We start from the raw sequence: 14,234 nt of genomic DNA on the forward strand, positions 1-14,234 counted from the left end.
ATGGAAAATATGCCTGGTTTTATTTTCTCCACTCTACTTTCTTCTGCAGTCCAGCCTCTTAATATGGTCATTAATACTGCTCTTAAACATTGACTAAGGCGATTCTGGCAGTAGCATTTTCCTTTCTTGTGGCCTCTTCCACCACCCTTCCTCAACTCAGACCTTCCACACAATTACACCCATACATCTTCCCCTCCCCACCCAGACCATCAATTATCCAAGCCCTTCACAAGCCTTTTCTTGGCCTGTGTAAGACACTCTGTGTTACAGTGCCTTAAACCCTACCTTCCTGCTACTTCAAAAGTACATCTTAGACACCTTTTCTTCTCTAACCTGTTCCATTTATCAGAACTGCTGCCATTTTCTGTTTGGCCTGCACTGTTTTGTAACCAGCTACAATTTTTAATAGAATGAGAGAACATCTCAAGCTGGAAGGGACCCATAGGGATCATCTGAAGCCAATTCCCTGCTCCTCACAGGAATGCCTTACCTCTTACAGAGAAAAAGCTGTTTTATTCAGTGCTGCTCTCACACACAGAGGTCATACTAAACACAAGGCACTCATCTGCACATTCAATCATCTTGTTTATTCAATATATAATTCTTAAACTTCTGGAGACTCTCAGTAAGAATATCTGGAAAAAAACTCCAAAGTAAACACAATTCAAACCTAAATTATATTGTTAGTGTGGTTACAGAAAACCCTAAAAAATCCAAGAGTAATTTTTGAGATATTTTAAATTGAGAATAAAAAACTCTATCAGGTCCATCCATCAGTGTTTGGTTTTTAATCCAAGGGACAACAACTTTCCTGGCATTCCAGCAGTTACTACTACAAATCCTGCCATATGATGAGCCCAGGAAATGTCAATCCCCTTTCACAGAAGCTGCTTTTAAAGGGGTTTTAGCCATATGTCCTTGACAGATTACCAGGATGGCATCTCCAGATTATTCACACAGGAATAATTAAAATAGTGCTTGAAAAGCATCCTAAATTAATCTGCAGAAGACCTGGTTTGCTATAGAATTAAAACCAAACCAACCAAACAAAAAGCTCCTTCCTTTTGAAAAGCACTTGGAACTACAGGAAAGCAAAGATACCCAGGAACACTCAGGCTCATCCATCTTCCCACCACGAGGACACCTCAGCAGGTGGTTCGTGTCACTGTGGCGGCAGGGAACGCTTCCAGCTGCTGGAAATGGAATATCAGCCCAGGCCTCCTCTCCACCACAGAGCTTCTCCCCTCCCTGGAGCTCTTGGCTTCCCAATCCCTCCCTTTGGTGCACATCCAAGAAGCAATTAGCCAAAAAGAGATGGATAAGCTGTGTCCCTTCTGAAGCTGTTCCTGTGTTGTCTAGTGCTCAAAGTGGAAAAACATCATCCATCTCCTTTCTCCAGCATATACTGACACCAAAGGTCTCCCACAAACTTTAACACACTCACTTGTCAGCATGTCAGGAAATGTCAAAAACTTGAAGTACATTAACTGCTTGAGTTTAAATTTGAGATGAAGATTTCCTTCCTTCAAAGCCTGAGCATGAGTTTAATAATTTAGTAGCAATTTTTCCACTGAGTTTTTAGTTCTTTCACCATCAAGAACTGATATTTATATTCTGGATCAATGTTTATATGTTTGCTCAGGAGCTTAAGCACATGCTGCACCTGCCTTGTATGATGGAAGCAAACAGCCACAAATGTGGCTATAACTGAATTTTCCTTCTAAATATTAGAGACTGTAAAAAGCAGCTCCATTTTTTGCCCACCTACTTTTGTAGGTGCAGTTTATGAGGCAAAGTTTCTCTGCTTGAAGTATATATGGATATTAAGTGCCTGGGAAAGTCTACCTGGGTGGCCACTCTTTTAAAAACACCTATGACAGAAGTTCAGCTGTTCATTTACTTTTCTGAAGGCTTTAAGACTCTTCATCAGTATTTCTTTTAAACAAAAGCTTATTTCTTCCCTCCTCATTCTTTTTCTTTTTCTGGTGCAAATAGGAGGAAGATATTACACCAACAATAGAAAAAAAAAATCTCCTCCCTATTACAAACCTCTTACAGTCTCCATTCCAGTTCAAAGGAGTACTTTATTCCTCTAAAGCACCAGCAGACACTTGTTTATGTCTTTCTAAATAAAATTTTCTCAATATATGCTTAATCTGAGAATGCCACAGATGGCCAACATTTTGTTTTAGGTTGTCTTTCCAAATGCTGGAAACACAACAGCCCAGCACAGCTGAAGATAAGAAAATGAACAATCCAGTGAGGCCTAAATTGGAAGTAAATCAGTTTTTCTGTGGTCCAGAGTCATTGTACTTGGAAAAAGATCTGAACTGTCTAGAAGCACTGGCAGCTGTTGCAGGTCTAAGGGATGGAGTAGTGACCTCAGCTTATGGGAAATGAGAAATAATGTCCTAAGTATAAATATTTATGGGGGTTAGAGTTCAGAATTAGCAAAATCACCCCTCTCCTTTTCTCTAATGTACACACAAACACATATACACACCCTCTCTCTCTCTCTGCATCCTCATCACAGAGAGTAATACATCTAAATTACCAAAATTACTGCAGGCTCAGAAAAGAAACAATGTCAGTATAAAGATTGATGATACACATTAAATAAAAATAATTTTTAAAAGTACTCTGCAATCAAACACCACGAACTCAAACAATTTCAGTAAATATTAGATTTCAAAGAAATCCAGACTCATTGAGAGATTCCTTAACGGGAACAATCACAGCATTGCATTATAACTATAAGACCATGATTTAGGTATTTCTCTCTCCTGATCCCATGTCACTGGAAGGGTGGCAAAAAGTGTCCTAAAGTAACTTGGCCCCTGCTCAGGTCTTTAGACACATTTTGTTGTATTGCTACAGGGTAAAGCAATTGCTTTTGCACTGGAAGTGCTTGGACACATGTTCAGAGATTAGAGTGAGATATTTTTCCCTGTGTTTGGGGGGAAAATCAGTGCTTGTTCGGCAGATACAGCCAGTGCTTGCCTGTGTGGTTGTTGTCATTTCAGAAATCCATTATCCCATTTGATCAGAGCATACACAAACTGTTAGGACGCAGATCTTCACATCAACACGGAATAGTTAAGGCTGGAAAGCACCTCTGCACATCTGGTCCAACCCCTGCTCAAGTAGGGCTGCTTGCAAGAAGTCTGCCTGCAATAATTTTAACTCTAAATGTTTCCACATCAACTACAAACCCCTCACAAGTCAAAAATCTCCCTTTCCCTGTCTCTCTCCTCACAAGTGATCATGAAATAATTAAAGTTTTGTTATAGATTTGTCTTTATCCTCTTTTAAACTAGATTCTTATAAAGGTCATAGAATTCATAACTTCCACATGGGCTATGTCTGGAGAATGTTACATTATTCACAGGACTGCAGCTGGAAATATAAATATAAGTGGAAGTGAGGAAAATACTCTTTCCATTCACTGGTATGTTATAGTAGAAGGCCAAAGTAACCTCATGGAGGAATACAGCAAAGACAGACAATTCCCAAGGAACAGCAGTTACCACATCATGCAGCTTTCATCATGTCACACTGAAGGGCAAGGAGAGATGAGATCAGCGGGACATTACAAAGAAAAAAAAATATTTTACCACATCATTAATTTAATTTTTACCACTTGCACAACCAAAATCTTGCTCTGCATCATTTCTGCTGGATGTATTAGCTGGCAGGTACAAAACAGCAAGAATAAAGAAACAACCCCAAGCCCTTCTCTCTTGGTAACAGTCTGTGCTGATAGTATTCCAGAAGGAATGTCACAACTCTCCCATTTGTTTTCTCTTTGTTTCAGGACAGTTTCCATGGATCCCCAAACCTAGGCCCCACTGAAGGGCTCCCCAGAGCATAACACCCTGCAGCAGCAGGTCACAGACCAAGCATCACATGCAGAACACACAGTTCCAGTGGCACAGTGAACACGTTAAGCCCTTGCAAAGACAGTTCCCTGTTCAGGATATCAGCACAGAAGCATTTGAGAGAGGAGAGACAAGCCCTGGAATGCCTTTGGAAGTGCAAAGAAATGATGTGGTCCCTTATGCTGCATTAGCTTTTAGTTCTAGGGAGGGAGAACTCTCCCAAATGAGCCTGAGGCAGCGTTCAGTGCTGGGGTGGATGCAGTTGTTGCTCCACCACACCCCAGTGCATACATCCATGCAGTGACCAGCTTGGGACTAATACGTTCTGCAATGCCCCCCTTTCTCAGCTGGGAAAACGTCCCTATATGTCTTTAAGTTCACCATGACTGCATCTCCCACAATATCTGAAGTTACAAGTACTGTAAGTGCGACTGAAGCCAGCTGGCTCTTGTGAAATCTTGTTTGTTTCTTGGAGAAACCAGAGCTTAGCGCAGCTCTTCCTGGTGGTTAAAGAACTGTAATCCACTGTCCACGTGCCAAAATGGAATCTGTTATCTGCCAGAGAATGACTTTCCCAACACTGCCCAGGCTATTATCTCAAAGCTGACCTGCAATCATTAACTGCCAAGCATCTGGGAGGTTAAATTGCTCAGTGATAGGTCTTCTTTTATGTAAAAGCAATACTCATTATATAAGAATCACTATTTAATTTATACCATTTTCCTCCTCAGGAAAAAATAGAGAACAAATGCCTGCATAAGCCACATTGTTACACCCTCTTTATTTTATCAACTGCAGTCTTGATTGATTTTCTCTGTAAAAGCTGTTACCTGCTCCAAGACCCCCCAGCAAATGCTAAAGAGGAAGCTCACTCTGACATTAATGTGACCAGCTACTGACCTCTGCCTTGATTAACTGCTGAACTCATACTGCCATGAATTCCAGCCAAGGCGCACTTCAAATGCATTTGGGAAGACTTTTCTAGGGAAAAACCGGCTGTATCTTAAAAAGAATGCTGAAGGTGCAAACACCAAGCAATGGAGACTTAAGAGTGAAAAGCAAGAGTTATGGATGTCGTCACAAATCTGTTTGCTCTGAAACCTTTGTGGGCTGTTCATGTTGTTGATCTAAAACTCACAAATTCCCTACCCATCCCCTGTGGGGTTGTCAGCTGGAGATAAAGCTGGGCCTACTGGCTTTGCCACAGGCCATGGTGACTCGGTGTCCCAAACAGTGAAAGGCTGTCCCCTGTGGCAGGTTGTCTCCTGTGTAGGAGTCCATGTGTGCACATTATCAGGGGATGACAGTGTCTTTTGACAGCAGATGAAGGTAAAGGCTGTGTAATGCCAGGCCCAGGAGTGAAAACCAGGAGGACACTGAAATAGGCACAGACTCATCTTCCTTTCTCTTGGCTGCCCCACCCTCCACCCCCAGCCTGTCTCATCTCTTCATCCTTTGTCCCCACCCCGTTCTTTTCCCTTCCCTTCCTCTGCTGTCAGGCACAGGTTCCTGGCCTGTTTCTAAATCTTTCCCCAGCTCCTCGTGCCAAACTCTGTCCTGTGGACTACTTTTCCTTTGTATCTCACTATGGCTCCTAGCCATGTGCTCCAAAGCTGTATTTCCTTTTCCCAACGCTTATTCTTAATCCCTGCCTCCTTTCTTGAAGTTCAAAGCCCATGTCCTCCTTCCTCAGCCAATCCTCATAACCCTATAGCTTATTTTTTCCATAGGCTCCTTCATTTTCCTTTCCCCCGGGACTTCCCCATCTCATGGTAGTTCCCAGCTCCCCATTTCACTCCCTGGCAGGGTGGCAGTCTCCCTGAGTCCCATCACACTGCCCATCACCTGCCTACCAGAAAACTCAAGTTAAAAAACTCTTCAGTCTTCATCAAAGAAGGTACCATGGCATCGATCACCTCAGCAAGTGCAACTAATCCCAAACCCATACATCATCTAGGAGGCAAAAATAACAAAAATGTATGTGCCAAACTTCATTGCCATAAGTTTTGAGGGCTCTCATTCTGACTAATCACATGCCTTGAGTCATTGCAACACAGCCAACAAGTACCTTGGAAAAACAACAAAAAACTCGGCAAGCAAACAGTGGTAGAAACTTTCCCCTCAAAGACCAGCAAGTCAAGGTGATTGCAAATAATGATATTTATGAATTAACTGAAACCCAGGTGGCCAGACAGCATTTTTACTGCATATGCTTGCATACACACATTATACATGCAAGGATGGATAGAACTCAGAAGTGTGCTCTGAAGTTTATTTTGTAAAATTCACCCTGGCCAAGATAAATGCTGGTCTTTAGCTGTTAATTCCATTCAAAATTGAATTGCAAATTTTCAGACAGATTAATCTCAGAGTTTTCATATTAAGATGACAGCTGTTTATGAATCAATTTATGGGCTTTGTCATCTAATGATTCATGTGTTTTAAAATCACCGAGCTAATATCAATGATTTCTGTCACTGGAAATGGGAGTTACACATCCCATTTTACATCAGTTGCTCCTAGTCTGAAGTTGGGTTTTCCTTTGCTTCCTTCCTTGCCCATTGTTGGGTTTGCCACTGTTGTGGCTGACATGCATACAGAGACAAGGAGAGTCACTCTGAGCTATTGGCTGCTCTCCTGACATCAGTGTGTGGGTGCACAGCCAGGGTTAGTCACTCAGCCCAGCTGTGTGGGCCTGCGGGGAGCACCGTGTCATCTGTCACCTCTGGGATCCCGGGGAGCTGCAGCCTTGCCAGAGCCTGGCTCCCGAGGCTCGGCTCCTGCAGCAGCTCCCTGCGTGTCCACACACGGCCAGGAGGGCGCTGCCAAGGCAGCCCATGGAGGAGACGCTGCTGGCCAAGCTGTGCTCGAATTAAGTAGCGCTTGAGGAGTTAAGAGCCAACATCCTTCCTTGCTTTTACTGATGTAAAAAAAAAAAAAAAAAAAAAAAAAAAAAAAAAAAAAAAAAAAAGCTCTAGGATGATTTGAGGACAGGCAAGAAGAGAGTGATGAAGCATTCCTTTGAGGTTTTTACTTCCCATTGTCTTTCCTGGCTCCCCTAAAGCTACCATGATGCTGCCTCTCAAAGCAAGAGGAGGTGGGGACACCATGCAAGAGAAAGGCTGGATGCACAGTCAGCAGGGATATCAATCCCAGGGCTGACTATGAAAGGAAGAACAGGATGTGCACAGGATATACCTCCAGGCTACCTCACCTACTGGCGCAGAATTTATGGTAACACCACTTTTTACTCACACCCTTCAAATTGCACCTCTCACTGACTACTTTGGCAGCCATCTCCAGATGGTATTTTTAGTGCACACAGATGCCTTATGAAGGTATTGAAATACTCTTACCTACAGCACTTGTGTGTTCCCAAGAAAAGTGTAAAAGAGCCTCTATGCTCCTGCATCAAATGACTTCACTTCGTGCTGAACAATTCCTGTAATTTTCAATAACAGGTCTCTTGCCACAACCCCAGACACTATAAGGTGACACCAGTGCCATGCCAACTACTTCATTTTTATTAAAGATATTTGCAGAGGTGACTTTCAAGGACAATTATTTGTGCTAACCTTCTTCTTACAGTGGCACCAAGTAGCCCATAAGGCATCATTAGTTGCTGAAGTAGAGTTCTCCTTTCTTCCTTATAAACTGCTTGTTTCTTTTTTGGACCTTTTTTAACTATTTAGCTATTTATTTTCAGGTTAAGAATATGACCTCATGCACAAATTTATTATTGAGCAGAGTTATTTATGGAACACTGGGGTTATTCCTAGTGGCCAGTTTCACCACAGAGACATGGATGAGAATAAATACCTTTCCCAGATGTGGCTGAGGAATGGAGAACAGAATGGAGCAGCAGAGAACTGTGATCTTCAGCAGAATTCAGATCTTTCAGAAATTCTGAAGGGGAAGAAAGCGAGTACAACCTGAGTACAGCCTGAAGAATTTACTTAGGGAAGTTTAAAAAAAGCCTTTCCTTATGTATTTTTTTTTTCTATAAGCACTAGAGACAATCCCTTTCCTGCTTTTCTCCATCTATATTGTGTGCTATTCTCTGGTTTCTAGATGATTCCATTCTCTATAAAGGCAAATAGATGAGACAGTTATAAATATTATAGCAAAACTCAAGAGCTCAGGGCAGGAGAGCAGGAAGAAGTGGCAAGTGAGGAATGAGTTACTGCCAATGCATGTTTTCTCCAGAGCCTATAAGAAATAAAAAGTTAGGTTAATCATCTAATAAAGCTGTGATTTTATTGAACAATTAGTTCAGCTATTATTCTGAACCAACCTGATTCCTCATTTAGTGCACCTGGGCCAGTGCCACTCGCCTGCCAGGCACACACAGTTAGTGTTTCAGGGGTCAACTGGACCTATTGGGAGCTCTGTTTCAAATTTTTTCAAGCTTAGGAGATTACTACAATTAAATTCCTGTCACTGGAGTTGTTAGCTTGATGACAGACCTTTCCTGTCAGTCTTCATTACACTCTCACCTTCAATACCCTGAGCATAAGCTTCTAGAGAAATTAATGTTTTAGGCTTTCCCTATGTTGCCTGCCATTTTCAACAGTTGATCCCAGACATCTCCCATGCTCTCCAAATTAGGCACCAATAAAGCATCTCAGCACTCTGGAGTCAGTTCAGGCCTCAGTCCAAATCCCTTAAAAATCTGTTGGATTCTTTGAAGTGATGATGGCAGCCATTGTTTTTAAGACATTTGAGTTCCCAGCCAGCTCTCACTAGAAGTCCTGGCTCCATGCATCACATGTGTGAAACTGCCTGGGTCTAGGACGTGCAATAAGGGCAACAGAGTGAAAATGTGACAGAAATAATGAAGAAGTGATTTGCGTAAAAAAGAAAGTAAAAAGCATAATTTGTAACTTTAGCCAACTTTTTTTGTTTTTCAAACGCAACTGTACTTAGCAGATGGAAGTAATTTTTCTGAAAAGAGGAAGGAAAAGAGGCCCCTGAAAATTATGAAGGGATAAACAAATGCTTTTTGGCTGCCACATGCCCAAGACACAACACCAAATTCCTAGTGGCCTGAGAAAAAAGTTGCAGCTTGTGTGTTGCTATATCCTATGTTAGGAGACAGAGGTGAATAGGTTTGGTTGTTAGGAGGAGTGAAGCAGGGTACCTTTGTTCTTCCACTCACACACAAAATACATCAGCACTGAATAGTCTTTATTCTTATTTCAGTTTCTTTACATGAGCTTTGTGTATCATCTTCCAAAAAAGAGCTTAGTTTATATTATGATGTTTGGATTATCCCACAGGGGATAATTGAAAAAACAATTCCATTACCTCTCAGACACAAGTCTTTATTCCAGGATGGTTGCATGCAAGAAAGACAAATCATAAGCATTGTAAGCAATGGGATGAAAAGACTGGAACAAACTGTATGTAATTATCATAGGAGACTGGATGGAAGTGGCCAGAATCCAGACGTGGTACAAATGAGCCTAAACAAAGCAGTTGCATTTGCTTACCTCCTGTCTGAATCCCATCTATTGATTTCAGCATATGAAAAGCAGTGGTGCTGGGAGGGATTTAGCTGTAATTCCTGCTCTGTTGTATGGAGCTGAACTCTCATTCATTTCAACCTGCAAAGGATCAAGAGCACAATATTTAAGAAATTCAAAGCAGAACATTACAAAGCAGAGGCAGGGCCTAGAGGTCTGACCCCCAACCACTTTTAAAAGAAAACACAAATATTACTAAGATCTTTGCTATGAAATTTGAGTGGAATCAGGATTAAGGTTCTGAGCCACAAGAGAAAAATCACATATAATAAAGTAACACTGCACTGTTCCAAAGTAGTATAAGAAAAATATATTGGCATGTGCTTCTGGTGTTTTAAGACAGGCCAACCAAAACTTGTTGGATAAAACTCTACAAATTTGCAGGACTATGAAGCTGCCTTCAGAATGAGCACAGCCCAGAGGAGGGTTAAACATAACAAACAAGTGATATTCCTGATGAAATGCCCTTTCACTGGAATGCGTTTTATGATTTTCACATCAATGCGTTCAAACTAGGAATGATCCCATCTTCACTGACCATAATCTCATAATATTACTTTTTGTTATTTTTCAAGGGAAATAATTAGTCAGAAATGTTTGCACACACAGCACCTGCTACTGGCCCTTCCCCAGAAGCAGCTGCCACTAGGGTAAAGATACAGCCCTAATAGCTCATTTTTATTTCCCTTTGCTGCATGATGGCCCCTGTTGATCTTCAACTCCCAGCTGTTAGAGAAAGAAGAGATTTTTGACTCCAGGGACTGCAGCCACAGACCATGGAAAGCAGAAGCTAGCAAAAGTCAATTTTGGTACACCCAACTCCCTCCCCATGACAGACAGACCTCATTTTTTCAGATGAGACACATCCCTGTCACGCCACTAAACAAAATATTTTCTTTTTAAGTGCATGACACAATGGAGGAAAGAGGTTAGTGCCGAGAGTAAATTCCAAATGGTTGGGATGTTTTCCTAGACTGTCTCTTACGTAACCCTCAACATTCTCTGCTGGGAGCAGAGAGGAGTAGGCAGGGAGCTCATTGATAATACCAGGCACATGTGCACATACACACACAGTCACCACACACGAGGCAATGAGAATTAGCTAGTCCACTCCAAATGTCAACCAATTTATGTAGTATCCTTTTACTCAGCATTTCTTATTCAGTGGAGGGGGGAGAATCTCAATGTTTTTGTCAGCAGTCTCTGGAGGATTGAAAATGAGGCAAGTCAGCTGGATTTATAGTGTCTCTCCAGTCAATGTTGTTGTTGTCTACTTGACAGTCTGTACATCAATTAAATAGTGATGTGCAAGCAGATATTAACTTCATAAGAACCACCAATGGACTTGGTTTTAATGGGTTCTAATTGTTATTAACAGCAGCTGTCATTTTAAGTTGACTAAACACAACAGCTCTGGGCTGCTGCTGCTCATCTTTATCCCATGAGGCACAGGAGCCTTATTCCAGAAAGTACTTTGTCCAGGGAATGGTTTCTCAGATGGCAGAAAGCCAGGAAGCACAGATCAGATGATGGCAGTGCTGAGACTTCCTGATTTAACATACCTAGGACATGAGACAGGCTGAGAAGTGAAGTAGATGAACAGACTGGATATAAATAATGGCAATTACTTCCCCACACAAACTCTCTGTTAAAGGAATACCCTGGTGGTAATTGCAATCAAGAACAGGAGCCTCTGTGACCAGAGTAAAGCTTACAATGCACATCAAACAGAATTCTGAAACTAAGTCACCTCCCTTCAGAGGTATTGAAAAATCTAAGAAAAGTTGAAGTTCCAAAACCAAGTAAAGAAATTCACAATGAAATACATGGTTTCTTATTTCTACAACAGTGTCATAAGGGAAAAACAAAGCATTGGATCAGGAAGCAAAAAAGCTTGAATTTTTACATTTATTGCAATACTTGTTTTTACCAAGGACATCTTCATTGGCTTCAAATGTCTAAAGGAAACTCTGATGAGCCTTCCCTTAAAAGCCATTGGTTCATGCTCCTCTTCAAAGCAGGAAATTCAGTTTTTCCTATTCCAAACATCTTAATAACTGATTATTTCTTTAGAATTATATATATGAGGTAGAGGATTTTTCTTTTGGTGTAAAATAGGAAGGTTCCAAAAACTGTGCTGTGTTTGTTATACTATTTTGTGCCTGATATGTCAAACCATTTTCTTGCAGCTACTTTGAACTTCCCTGAGAAACTAATCTGTTTATTCAGTCTCAGGAATAATCTGATCTTCGTGGAGAAATTTGATTCTGGAGATTTTTGTTTCATTACACTCATCTTCAGTTCTTAGGAATACTTCTGGTTTTGATGGAGAGGACAGATCTATTTAACATACAGATCTAATCTCTAAAACCAAAGGTAAGACTTTTCTGTGAAAGGCAGGGCATGCCTAGGAAAAAAGACTCTGTTTTAAATTACAAAATTGTTCAGCAATAATTTAAAATATTGTGTCATCATCCATTTCATTAATTTACAGAATTCTTCTACTGGCTTTTCTTTTTCAAGGACTAAAGTTTCCATTTGTTCCTCTTGTAAATACGGCAGTAAACGATAACATAAGTTGGCATTACAAATATTTAGATGACTTTGCTGAAAGCACTTTTACCTCAGGCATGTCCCAAGAGCCATCAGATCCAGTCTGGCTTAAACCAGCAAAATGTTCCTTTTAGATAAAAACAAGAAATGAGAACATATTGGAGACTGTGTTGTAGTTAAGTGCAAAATGATTGTCTCAACACATCATTGTCAGTGGCCCTTTATTTAAATGAATCCAGTTGATATGAGCTGAAAAAGCCACCTCCTGGAACAAGAGACATGTTTTATTTGCCATGAATACAGAATGTCATTACCTGCCCTTGTGTCAGAGCTCTAAAAACCACTGCAAGCTCCACACTTGCTCTAAATCCTCCTGAACTCAGTCTCTTGACTGAAACATGGATTTGAGCAATGCCCCATGAGGTGCCCCCTCCAAAAAACCCCACCTGTGGAGGGCAGGCAGACCCTACAGACCTTGCAGTTTGCAGGAGAATAGGTGGTAATTTCTAGAACTGAGATTAATATGATCCTCTACCACAAAGAAAGAAGCAGAATGAATTTTTATTTTCAATTTGGATTTTGTTTTAGAGATGTTTAATTTGTAATTATATCATGCTGGCTGAATGCTTAGTTGTGTTGTGGCACTCTTCCCAGAGATCCTCGTGGATGCAGCTTTTAACAATTTCTTTCTGTTTCACACATGGTCTGTATTTGCCTTTTGCTTTATTTATTCTTTTTTTAAGAACACTAATTGCAAGATTTAAAAATGAAAACCAAGAGCAATAATGACAATAGAACAGTTTTAGGCTTCAAGTGGTTGCTTGTCTCTAAAATTTCTTCTGCTTCAGATTACTTCAAAGGCTGCAACATAACATTGATCTGCAATTATGGTTTGAAATTTCAGCAATATGTAATTAATGCCTTCAGAATTACGTCTGAGCAGGTCACATGGTTCTCACAGGTATCCTCACTATTAACTGTAGCCAACCTCTGCTAATCAACTCACTAAAAAACCCAAACAAAACAACAGCAGCAAAAAATGGATTAATGCTATTCCCCAGCGTGGCTTTTCCAGATAACTCAGGTAACAGCAGGAAGGGGGTCCCAGCCACAGCTGGGACAAGCCTCCAGGGTGGCTCTCCCTTCCATGCACTTCATTCCCAGTGACATTTCTTTGATGGGACTACAAGATCCTGATTGATTGCAGCGAATCACAAGCAGCCCTAGTTCTCAGAAGCAAACACTGGGCTCTTGATCCCAAATATTCCATATTTGAGGATGTTGTGGAGCTTGGCTTTCAGCCCCTCACTTTCCTGCCCATTTCAAATCTGATTCAAATCTCAGTTAATTTTCTCATCTGTTGCAGTCGTTCTCACAGGACTTTGTTAGAAGCAGAATACAGAGGGGATTGTAGGAAAATTAATTGGGAGAATTTCTGGACCTGGCACTTCCCAGAAGGATTTAAGAGGCCAAATCAGATGATGAGGCCATCATCTTAATATTAATCTCTTCCTTCCACGCACATTTTTTTACGCCTAAGAAGAATTCTCTCTTGCCTGGACTTTAAATACAAAAAGCTACTCATGTAGGGACAACCTCCACTGCAGAGGATGTGCCGTTTGACTGCTTTGTCATTGATGAACAGGAAATTACTAGCTAATAAAAGATGGTGACACAGTAAAACAATCCAAGGATAAATCTTAGGCCACTTATGGCTCCTTCTCAGCAAGTTAAATTTCAGTGGAGTATTCACTGTTGTTCTCATTTGACCACAAAGAGAAACTCAGGCCGTAATCAGCCGTGATTTTAAGGCAAATAAAAAGAAGTAAATAAATGCCACAAAGAATCCTTCTCAGGCTGCTGGCAACAGCACAGCTACAAAATTAGCCTCTGCTTGGGACAGACACCCTCAAAGAGATGAGTGTCACCCAGGTGGAACAGATGGCACATTAACTAACACACAGTCTCTCACTCCATCATATTTGACCCCAAAATAATGACAAAGCTCATATTTAATGAACAAATTACCCTGATCTGCTAGGTATATTATTCTAAGTCATCTCATGTGCATTTAGACACAGGTACAGAACAGACTGTGTGATGTAAGGGCTTTATCATCACTGATTTAACCTACAGGTATTGTGGAAAGGTAAGTCTGTAGCTGACCTTCCTACACAAAATAAAACCTTTTTGCCCTGTCTGCAAAGCAGGAATTTTGTTGTAAAAAAAAAAACAAGAGAAAGGAAGATCATAGTTCCATTCAAAACTAAAACACAAT

Source organism: Zosterops lateralis (genome assembly GCF_965231275.1).
Source record: "Zosterops lateralis genome assembly, chromosome: 5".
NCBI classification, from domain to species: Eukaryota; Metazoa; Chordata; class Aves; order Passeriformes; family Zosteropidae; genus Zosterops; species Zosterops lateralis.